Below are 10,127 nucleotides of genomic sequence, written 5' to 3'. Positions count from 1 at the left end.
TTTGAGACGGAGTCTCGCTCTGTCGCCCAGGCTGGAGTGCAGTGGCCGGATCTCAGCTCACTGCAAGCTCCGCCTCCCAGGTTCATGCCATTCTCCTGCCTCAGCCTCCCGAGTAGCTGGGACTACAGGCGCCGCCACCTCGCCTGGCTAGTTTTTTGTATTTTTTTTTTTTTTAGCAGAGACGGGGTTTCACCGTGTTAGCCAGGATGGTCTCGATCTCCTGACCTCGTGATCCACCCGTCTCGGCCCCCGAAAGTGCTGGGATTACAGGCTTGAGCCACCGCGCCCGGCCTTAGGACATTTTTATCACCCCAAAAAGAAATCTTGTATCCTTTAGCATCACTCTTCATTCCTCCCATCCTCCCCGGTCACAGGCAACCACTAATCTGCTTTCTATCTCTATAGAGTTGCCTCTTCCAAGCATTTCAGATAAATGAAATCCTACAACATATCATCCTCTGTGACTGGCCTCTTTCACTTATCCTAGTGTTCTCAAGATTCACCTGTAATGTAGCATTCATCAGTACTTCATTCCTTTTTTTGCAGAATAATATTCCACTGTATGAATGTACCACATTTTACTTACCCATTCAAAAGGACTTTTAGGTTGTTTTTTACTTCTTGGCTGTTACGAATAATGCTGCTAGAATGTTTGTGCATAAGTTTTTTTGTAGGTAGATTTCATTTTTCTTGGATAAATACCTAGGATGGAATTTCTGAGTCATATGGTAACTCTATGCCTAACATTTTGAATAACTGATGAACTGTTTTTGTAAAGTGGCTGCACCATTCCCGCCAGCAATGCCTATTCTTACTATTCTTTATTAATATATTTGTTTTCTTTTTTCCATCAACTGTCCCCAGATTTCAAATGAAATTCCTAATTGCTTTTGCCATTGGAGAAGTGGAGTGGCATTTAATTTTAGAGTGAACCCTTCTTTAGCCTCTCCTATTAAAGAATCCATTGGAAAAATCCTACTTCAAGGATTCCTTCACTCTTGTAAATCGGATTTGTTATCACAGTGCTACTTAAGCCAAAGTCTCTAAGTAGCTAGCCGAGGTATTTTAGATACAAACAAAATAAAGTAATTCAATCATTTAAAGGCATAGACATGGAATTTTGGAACTAGAAGGGGCCCTAAGGATTCTTTCCTCAATGCCTTCATTTTATAGATAAAGATGCTGTAACCAAACCGAGATTCATGTGAGCAAGGCCACACAGCTGCTTATTAGAGAACAAGACTGAAACCTAGGTCTTCTGATTCCCCTCTATTCCTCTTATTAGTTCACCCTATAGTCTCTCAGCCAGCTGTGCTTAGCAAACACTGGGGCAATTATAATTCCAAGAGCAAGGGCTGCATTCATACATACAACAAAGTGGAGAATTAGGTGATTCCGGGTACCATGGGCTGATTCTAGCCCATAGATGTGTTTAGCTTACCCTACAAGGTATTTTAAGATTTTTTAGAAAACAGTTGTCAACTCATAAAAATGAAGAGATTTCGGCTGGGCGCAGCGGCTCACACCTGTAACCCCAGCACTTTGGGAGGCCGAGGTGGGCGGATCACGAAGTCAGGAGATAGAGACCATCCTGGCTAACATGGTGAAACCCCGTCTCTACTAAAAATACAAAAAATTAACCGGGCGTAGTGGCAGGTGCCTGTAGTCCCAGCTACTTGGGAGGCTGAGGCAGAAGAATGGTGTGAACCTGGGAGGTGGAGCTTGCAGTGAGCGGAGACAGCACCACTGCACTCCAACCTGTGTACAGAGGGAGACTCTGTCTCTAAAAAACAAAACAAACCAAAAAAAAATGAAGAGATTTCACCCCGCCCCCCCAAAAATCTGTTAGTATTGGACTTGCGGGTTCCTGCTCAAATTTTGCAAGCAACCGGCTAGAGTTGAACACTACCTCACAGTACCCATCCAGTGGGCTTCTCTTATCATGTTACCAGCCTAGTTCCTGAAAGTATTTTAATTTGGGACCCTTATTCCAGATAATTGAGACATATTTGAGGTGTTTATGCATTTGCTATCTGTAGAGGTACCCCCACCCCACATGGCCCCGGTTAAAGAGAGAGAGAGAGAGGCACCAGACAGACAGATACTGGTGGGCAACTAAGATCTTTGCAGGCTTGCAGGGCTTGTGAGGGAAGCAGCAGGGTGAGCAGGAGGCTGTGGGGCCTCTCTGGGGCCTCCCTTTCCTAAGTTCACAAAATAAGCAGCAGATGCAGAAAGGCCTCTGCAGATTTAAAAAAAAAAAAAAAAAAAGCATATTGCATCAGAACACATTTCTCCCCAAAGGGTAGGTGTGGGAACAGCATGCAGACTTATGAACCGAAGCCCTTCACTTTCCCGAGTGTGAGGAGCTGGGCCTTCCTTGTTTCCGTAAATTGCCATTTAGTTCACGCTGCTGTGCAGCCCATCAGCTATCCTAGTCAACTGCTAACTGGTAGCGTGCACCATGGTAACCTGCAGGCCTCGGTGGATCCCAGGCCAACAGATCCTGTGGAGTAAAACGCTCTGCATACTGAAGTCCTCTGTCAGCTGGTATGCCTGGACTCATTCATGCGTTGATTGTGAAAAACATACTGTACATTTTTTGGCTCTTTGCAAGCTCTTATCCTTGGAGGTGACCACAGCTTAATCTGCAATTGGGTCACAGACACTGAAAGGAGTTTCACCTTACCACAGGTATTTAACCCCACAAGCCTTGGTGTCAAATAGATCAAGGCTTGAATGTCTGTTCTGCACCTTAGTAGCTATAAGATCTTGAGCAACTTACTTTTTTCTCTCTAAGCCTCATCTGTAAAGTGGGGAAAAGGATACCTGACTCTGAAGGCTATTCTGAAGACTAAAAGAAAGAACACAAGAAAAGTACTTAGCACGGTCTGGAGCACAGAAAGAGCACAATAAATGTTGGCTCTATTATTCCTGGAGAGCTCCCACAGTGCATTTTAAAAATCTGATATCTATACATCTTCATAAAACCATAGACGGTCAAAACTGGAAGAGTCTTTGGAGACCATCTAGTTCACTAAACTTATGAGGAAAGTAGTTTCCTTCTCCACAAGAGGAGGTGGTGGCCCTGGTCAGCATGTGGTCCCATCAGTCTAGGGTTTTGTCAATGCCCTTATTGTGTAAAGCAAGGCGCACCTGCACACACCAGAGTAGATTTGCCCATGGGGTAGGCCTTACTGTTATGCTAAAGAGTCACCTTTCCTGCAGCCTTGGCTCACTCCTTAATAGTCAAAGCTTAAGAGGCCCCTGGGTGAGGCTCAGAGACAAATGAGCTCAGAACACATGTGGGAGGGCACGACTTACATCCTTTCCCTCTTCGCCAGAGTTGCCCGAGTGTGTGAGGAGTAGGATGGACAGCTCTGAGTTGGAGTTCAGCACAGCTGTGAAAACAACCTGTTCCCATGGCTTCCCCCAGCTCTTTGGCACAAAGAGACCTTCCAGCAGCTTCAAACAAAGGAGGGGCGACTCTTAAATGGAAAGAGAGCAAAACAGAAAGCTGCTATTGTATGACCTCGTCACCAACCAGGTCTTCCTTCCTTCCTTTGAAGTTGGGGGTATTGGAATCATGTGGGTGTCAAGTAAAGAAGAAAAAAGTAATAGATTAAAAATCTCACGTTATACACCACAATCACCAGTTTCCAGTGCCCTTCAGCTGCAAATAGTCTCAAGATATGGAAACAACTCCTGTCTGTTGACAGATGAATGGATAAAGAAATTGCATAAGGGAATATCATTCAGCCTTAAACAAAAAAAAAAAGGAGATCCTGCTATTTGTGTCAACAGGCATGAACCTGCAGGACGTTATGCTAAGTAAAATAAGCCAGATACAGAAAGAAAAATACTGCATTATCTCTCATTTTATTTGTGGAACCTAGAAAAAAGGAAAAGTTAAATACATAGAAACAGAATTAAATGGTGGTTATGGCAGGGGACAGGAAATGAGGATATTTAGGGCAAAGGGTACACAGTTTCAGATATGTAGGGTAAATACATTTAGAGATTAATGTACAACATGAGGACTACAATTATAATATTGTATTGTACACTGGAAATTTGCTAAAATAATATATTTTAGGTGCTCTTGCCACACACACACACACAAAAAGGGTAACTATGTGAGATTTTTCACTATGTATATCAAAACACCATGTTGTATACCTTAAATAAACTATAAAAGAAAACTGCAAACAGGCTTTCAAAGGCTGAAAACCTTAAGCTGTTGTGCTGGGCAAGGCTCTGCCCAACCCTCCGCTTCATCCATGCACCTTCTTTGGGCCCCCATCTCACCTTCCTTTGTACCTCGGGATGTTGCACATCCTGTTCCACAGTCTAAGGATATTGCACATCCTCAGAACGAGCCCCTCTACACACCACCTCTGCCCCAATACCTCTGCCCCAGTAATGCAAAATTTAAGCAGGAGCCACAGGTCCAATGCTAACAGATTTGGAGGAGGGGATGGTGTGAAGTCTCTTCATTTTTATGAGTTAGCAACTATTTTCTAAAAAATCTTAATCTTCCTGCCCCCTGCCATAACTACCATTTAATTCTGTTTCTATGTATTTGACTTTTTCTTTTTTTCTAGGTTCCACAAATAAAATGAGGGGGGTAATGCGGTATTTTTCTTTCTGTATCTGGCTTATTTTACTTAGCATAATGTTATGCAGGTTCATCCATGTTGACATAAATAGCAGGACCTCCTTCTTTTTTTAAGGCTGAATAATATCCCCTTATGCAATTTCCCAAAATTCAACTGACTGAGAAAAGCAGAGAATGAAGTATATGAGAAAGACTGGATTGGGCAATATTTATCAAGCACCTATTATGTTCCAGGAACTATGCTCAGTGGCACCACAAGGGAGTCAACGACGACCGAGCCCTGCCCCTACCTGGCAGCAGAACACTCAGTGGATGTCAAACTTGGAGGCTGTTTTGTTCCAGCTTCAGCCAAAGTTGACCTACTATTCAGCTGAAGTGTCCTCTTCCGTGCAACTCACATGCCAGACCTTGTGTTGCAATAAAAAAGGAGAAATTTCCCCCCTCATCAAATAAAAATCACTTACCAGCAGATCGTTTATGTGGCAAATGTCTAGGTAATGTCACGTAGCCTTAGGAAGAGGGTAAAATCAATGCTTTAGAGTTTGAAGACCTAAAAAGGATGGTAAGCAGGACCGAGACACCAATTCTAGATAACTTCTGAATTTATTCACATATTTAGCAAATTTTTTTTAGTCCTCCGATATGCCAGGCACCAGTCTAAGTGGCAGCAATACAGTAAAAACCAAAATCAACCAAAATCTTGGCCTATGTGGAGTTTACATTCTAGTTGGAAAAGACAAGCAATAAAATAAAAATATAGTATGTAAGGCAGTGATAAGTGTTAAAGAGAAATAAAAGGGAAGGGAAGGGAAATTGGGTTGCTGGAAGTGGAGTGGTATGTAATCTATCTAGGAGTGTCAGGAAAGGCTTCTTTGGAAGCCTGACATTTAAAGGGGGTAAAGGAGTGGGCCCTCACAGTAATGTCTTGATGGTTCAGCAGCACTAAAGTTGACAAAGTCACTGAACAGAAGAAAGAGCTGCCCTGGGTGGAATATGCCAGTGCCCCGTAGCAGTGCCTGGCCGAGGCGACCCAGCCCAGCCTAGGCAGGTCGCTTCTACAGCTAGGTTTGCAGCATCTCGTCTCTTTCCATGCTGCCTCCCACACCCTAGTATTACAGCAATACAGTTGGACATTACAAATCCAAGGAGGTCCAGGATAGGCAATGGAAGGAGCCATGGTTGGTGGGTCATCCATGCATTATCACCAGCTGTCAGGGAGCCAGGTGAGGGCAGGGGCTTTTATTTTAAGTGTAATGGAATTATCAGACAGGTCCATACCGCATACCAGACAGTGCTAGAGAGTCCTAGAGAAGGAAGCTACCAGGTATGCTGAAAATGAAAAGGAGATGTTGCAGGGCAGCAGGGGGTGTTCAGAGAAGACCATGGAGGACAATAGCTACAGCAGACTTGGAACAAAAAGGCATGGAGGTATTCTGGGCTTTTAGGGAATGTTTGACCAAAAAGGAGGGAAAATTGAAGCTGAGTTGAGAAAGCAGTATTAAGCTGGGTGTGGCGGCTCACACCTGTACTCCCAGTGCTTTGGGAAGCCCACGTGAAAGAATTGCTTGAGGCCAGGAGTTCAAGACCAGCCTGAGCAACATAGCGAAACCACATATCTAATTTTTTTTTAATTAGCGAGGTATGGTGGCACATGTCTATAGTCTCAACTACTCAGGAGGCTGAAGTGGGAGGATCACTTGAGCCCAGGAGTTTGAGGCTGCAGTGAGCTGTGATTGTGCCACTGCACTCCAGCTGGGGCAGCAGAGTGAGGCCATGTCTCTAAAAAAGGAAAAGAAAAAGGAAAGCAGTATTGTAAATGCCCTAAGGGGCTGCAGTTTCCTTAATTGGAGCTCCTAGTTTGAGGAGTTGGAGGAGGTGAGCAGGGGTGTACTGGTACAGAACTGGAAAAAAAGCAGGACAAATTAGGGTTCTGGCTCTTAGGATACCCAGTTCTGCCACATGTGAGCCGCAGGACCTCAGCAGATCACTGTCCGCATTGGGCCGTATTCCCCTTCTCTGCAATAGGGCAGACTGGATGTACCCCAAGCCTTCTTCCTGCTGTAACATTTGGAGACTATGATAACAACTGAGGAATGATCCTCTCCTGGGCCTGCACACCCAACAGAAATATGTACATATGTTCACCAAAAGGCACATACAATTGCAGCACTGTTAGTTGTAGTCAAAAATTGGAAATTACTCAAATGTCTAGAAACAGTGAAATGGATAAATAAATTGTGGTCTATCCATGCAGTTGAAAAGTGTAAAGCCATAAGATCGAAAAAGCTATGGCTGTATGCATAGTGTGAATGAATCGCACAAATAGGACCCAGACACCTAAGAGTATATGCTGCATCTGTAGGCCTTTATACAGTTCAAAACAGGAAAAACTACATTGTTACATTAGAAGTCACATTAATACTTACCCTGGCTAGGGGGCTTGTGACTAAAGGAGGCCCAAGTGAGGCTCCCTGGCTTCTGATGATGCTCTTTCTTTTTTTTTTTGAGATGGAGTTGCTCTGTCGCCCAGACTGGAGTGCAGTGGCCAGATCTCAGCTCACTGCAAGCTCCTCCTCCTGGGTTTACGCCTTTCTCCTGCCTCAGCCTCCCAAGTAGCTGGGACCACAGGCGCCCGCCACCTTGCACATCTAGTTTTTTGTAGAGACGGGGTTTCACCAGGTTAGCCAGGATGGTCTTGATCTCCTGACCTTGTGATCCGCCCGTCTCAGCCTCCCAAAGTGCTGGGATTACAGGAGGCCGAGAGCCACCGCGCCCGGCCTGATGATGCTCTTTCTTACTCTGGATCTGCTTACATAGATGTGTGGACTTTACGAAAATTCCTGGAGCTATACGTTTATCATCCATGCACCTTTTAAGTATATTATTCTATAATTAAAAATATACTTAAAAACACTTTGAGAAGAAAATATAGGTGACAATCTTTAAGATCTTGAGGTAGGAAACATTTTTTATGTAAGACACAAAGAACACAAATCATTAGAGAAAAAAACTGATGGATTCAATCGTATTTAAAATAATTTTAATTCTGAAAGAAGCAGACACAATAACAGCAGTGAACTTGCAAACAGCTTCAGTGTGATAGCGGAATAATATAATGAATAGATTATTCATTTCATTTGGCTGTGAACTATGCCAAGCCCCTCGCAACTGTTATCCCATTGAACCATCGTAACTATCCTATGAGGCCAGTGCTATTTTGTAGATGGGTAAACTGAGGTTTGGAGGAGTTAAATTACTTGCCTACGAGCACTTGGTTGGTGAGTAGAAGAGTCAGTAATTGAATTCAAGTGGGGCTGACTTCTGGGCTTTTCATCATTTCTCAGTGACAAAGCAAGTTCAAAGGCCAGCTGAAGTGGGGAGGAAGGTCACAGGTTGCAGGTTCAGGTCCCCAACACAGTCCATTCCCAGCAGTGTTTTCAAATAGAGCAGATAACCAGTTATGACTCCAAGCTGCCACCCTCCAAGATCAGAAGCCCAAGGTTGAATCAGAACCCTCTCCTCTTGATGGGGTGGAGTAAATGTGAAGGGTGGGATTATGGGAATCCCATCAATCTCAATTTCAATTGAGAATTGAGAGGAGGAGGTTGGGCTTCTCCATTGCATTCTCTGTGCCTGTTACCATCAGTGATGATGCCTTTGGCAGTTCCTCAAAAGGAATGTTCTACTCCAGCTGGTCCTCTTCTGCTGAGTGTTGGCCCAGTATGCCAGGTTCATCCCAATCTCTTAACACCATTTGTCCCACCTGGAAGACCCTTTCCCTCCTCTTCTAATTCTGCTATACTTCCAGGCCCAGGTGGAGCCACACCTACATTGTGAAATTGGCCTCTATTACTGAAGGCCAACACTGTCCAATAGGACTTTCTCTAGTGAGAAGGTTAATGTTGCATTCTCCCATGTAATGGCCACTAGGTACATGTGGCTCTTGAGCCCCTACTATGCCTAGTATGACTGAGAAACTACATTTTTACTTCATTTAATTTTCTTTAATTTACATTTAAATAGCTTGTGGCTAGTGGCTACCATATTGAACACACAACTTTACCTTATACTGACTCCCTGTAATGCCTTGATTATATTCCTTCAGGAACTTAATATGAAGTTAATAGGTCTTCTGCAGCTGGGCGTAGTGGCTCACGCCTATAATCCCAGCACTTTGGGAGGCCGAGATGGACGGATCACGAGGTCAGGAGATCGAGACCATCCTGGTTAACACGGTGAAAGCCTGTCTCTACTAAAAATAAGAAAAAAAAAAAATTGGCCAGGCGTGGTGGCGGGCGTCTGTAGTCCCAGCTACGAGGAAAGCTGCAAAAGGAGAATGGGGTGAACCCGGGAGGCAGAGCTTGCAGTGGGCGGAGATCGCACCACTGCACTCTGGCCTGGGGGACAGAGCGAGACTCCCTCTCAAACAAAAAAAACCCGATGGGGCTTTTCCTGTAGCCTGCACGTCATTGGAAATGCCTCATAGAGTAACGCTGTGGTTTTACTTACTCACAGGACTATTGTTAGATCTGTGGGAAGGAACTACAAGACAGTTGCTAAAAGTTTGAAAAAGACAGTTACTAAACGTTATGAAAAACCAGATAATCTACTTTTTTACCTTAGGTATTGGCATATTCCACACATCTGTACCATTTGTTTGGACGAACGGAGGCAAGATGGTGCACTTCCGGGTTCTTCGTCACCAACTTTTCCCGCGCGCGCGAAAATGCAGCCGGCGACCCGGGAAGGTGCAGACCAACCGGGCATGCGCCAGGTGACGTCAATCCAAAGAGACCAAGATTTACCTGGTCACACCTGCGGAACGCCCCCGACATGCCCGTGCCCCGCCTATTGCCCTCCCACTCCTAGAAAAGCCGCTCTAGGCCAGCGTGCTGTGCGGCCTTCCTCCGTCCCTCACTCCTGTCCGGACTGCAGGAACTCCGTCCCAGAGCTTCACCGGGTGACTCTCTTGGCCTCCTTTGCCGGAGGCCGACAGACCTCTCCCTACCCACCTTCTTTCCCTGAAGCTAGGTGACCAAAAATAAATTTGCAGTTTTGCTCTTACCCTTGCCTACCCACTGGTTCTTTTGTGCCCGCTCTGGTGGTCTTAGAAAAACAAATCACCATTCTTGAGTGATCGCTCAGGAATGAACGTGATTTGAACTCATTCACGTTGAGAGAGTGTCAAATTGAGAACCAGGCAGCTCCCACCACCTACAGTCAAAAGGACCCTAAAGTAAATTGGTTGAAGAAATTAGATCCTGGCCGGGCGCGGTGGCTCAAGCCTGTAATCCCAGCACTTTGGGAGGCCGAGACGGGCGGATCACGAGGTCAGGAGATCGAGACTATCCTGGCTAACACGGTGAAACCCCGTCTCTACTAAAAAATACAAAAAACTAGCTGGGCGAGGTGGCGGGCGCCTGTAGTCCCAGCTACTCGGGAGGCTGAGGCAGGAGAATGGCGTAAACCCGGGAGGCGGAGCTTGCAGTGAGCTGAGATCCGGCCACTGCAC

The 10,127-nt window shown here is 45.1% G+C and overlaps 1 non-coding gene across 1 annotated transcript; it reads left to right on the top strand.

Moving 5' to 3' along the window:
• The first annotated feature begins 9,054 nt into the window (after positions 1–9,054).
• Positions 9,055–9,170, top strand: LOC111538949. The gene has a single exon (XR_002730516.1). It is a non-coding gene; the product is annotated as a small nucleolar RNA SNORA18 (small nucleolar RNA).
• The last annotated feature ends 957 nt before the right edge of the window (positions 9,171–10,127 follow it).

Source organism: Piliocolobus tephrosceles, chromosome 9, assembly GCF_002776525.5.
Source record: "Piliocolobus tephrosceles isolate RC106 chromosome 9, ASM277652v3, whole genome shotgun sequence".
In the NCBI taxonomy this organism is placed as follows: Eukaryota; Metazoa; Chordata; class Mammalia; order Primates; family Cercopithecidae; genus Piliocolobus; species Piliocolobus tephrosceles.
Note: the sequence above shows the minus strand (reverse complement) of the source record. Positions and strands in the feature narration are given on the sequence as shown.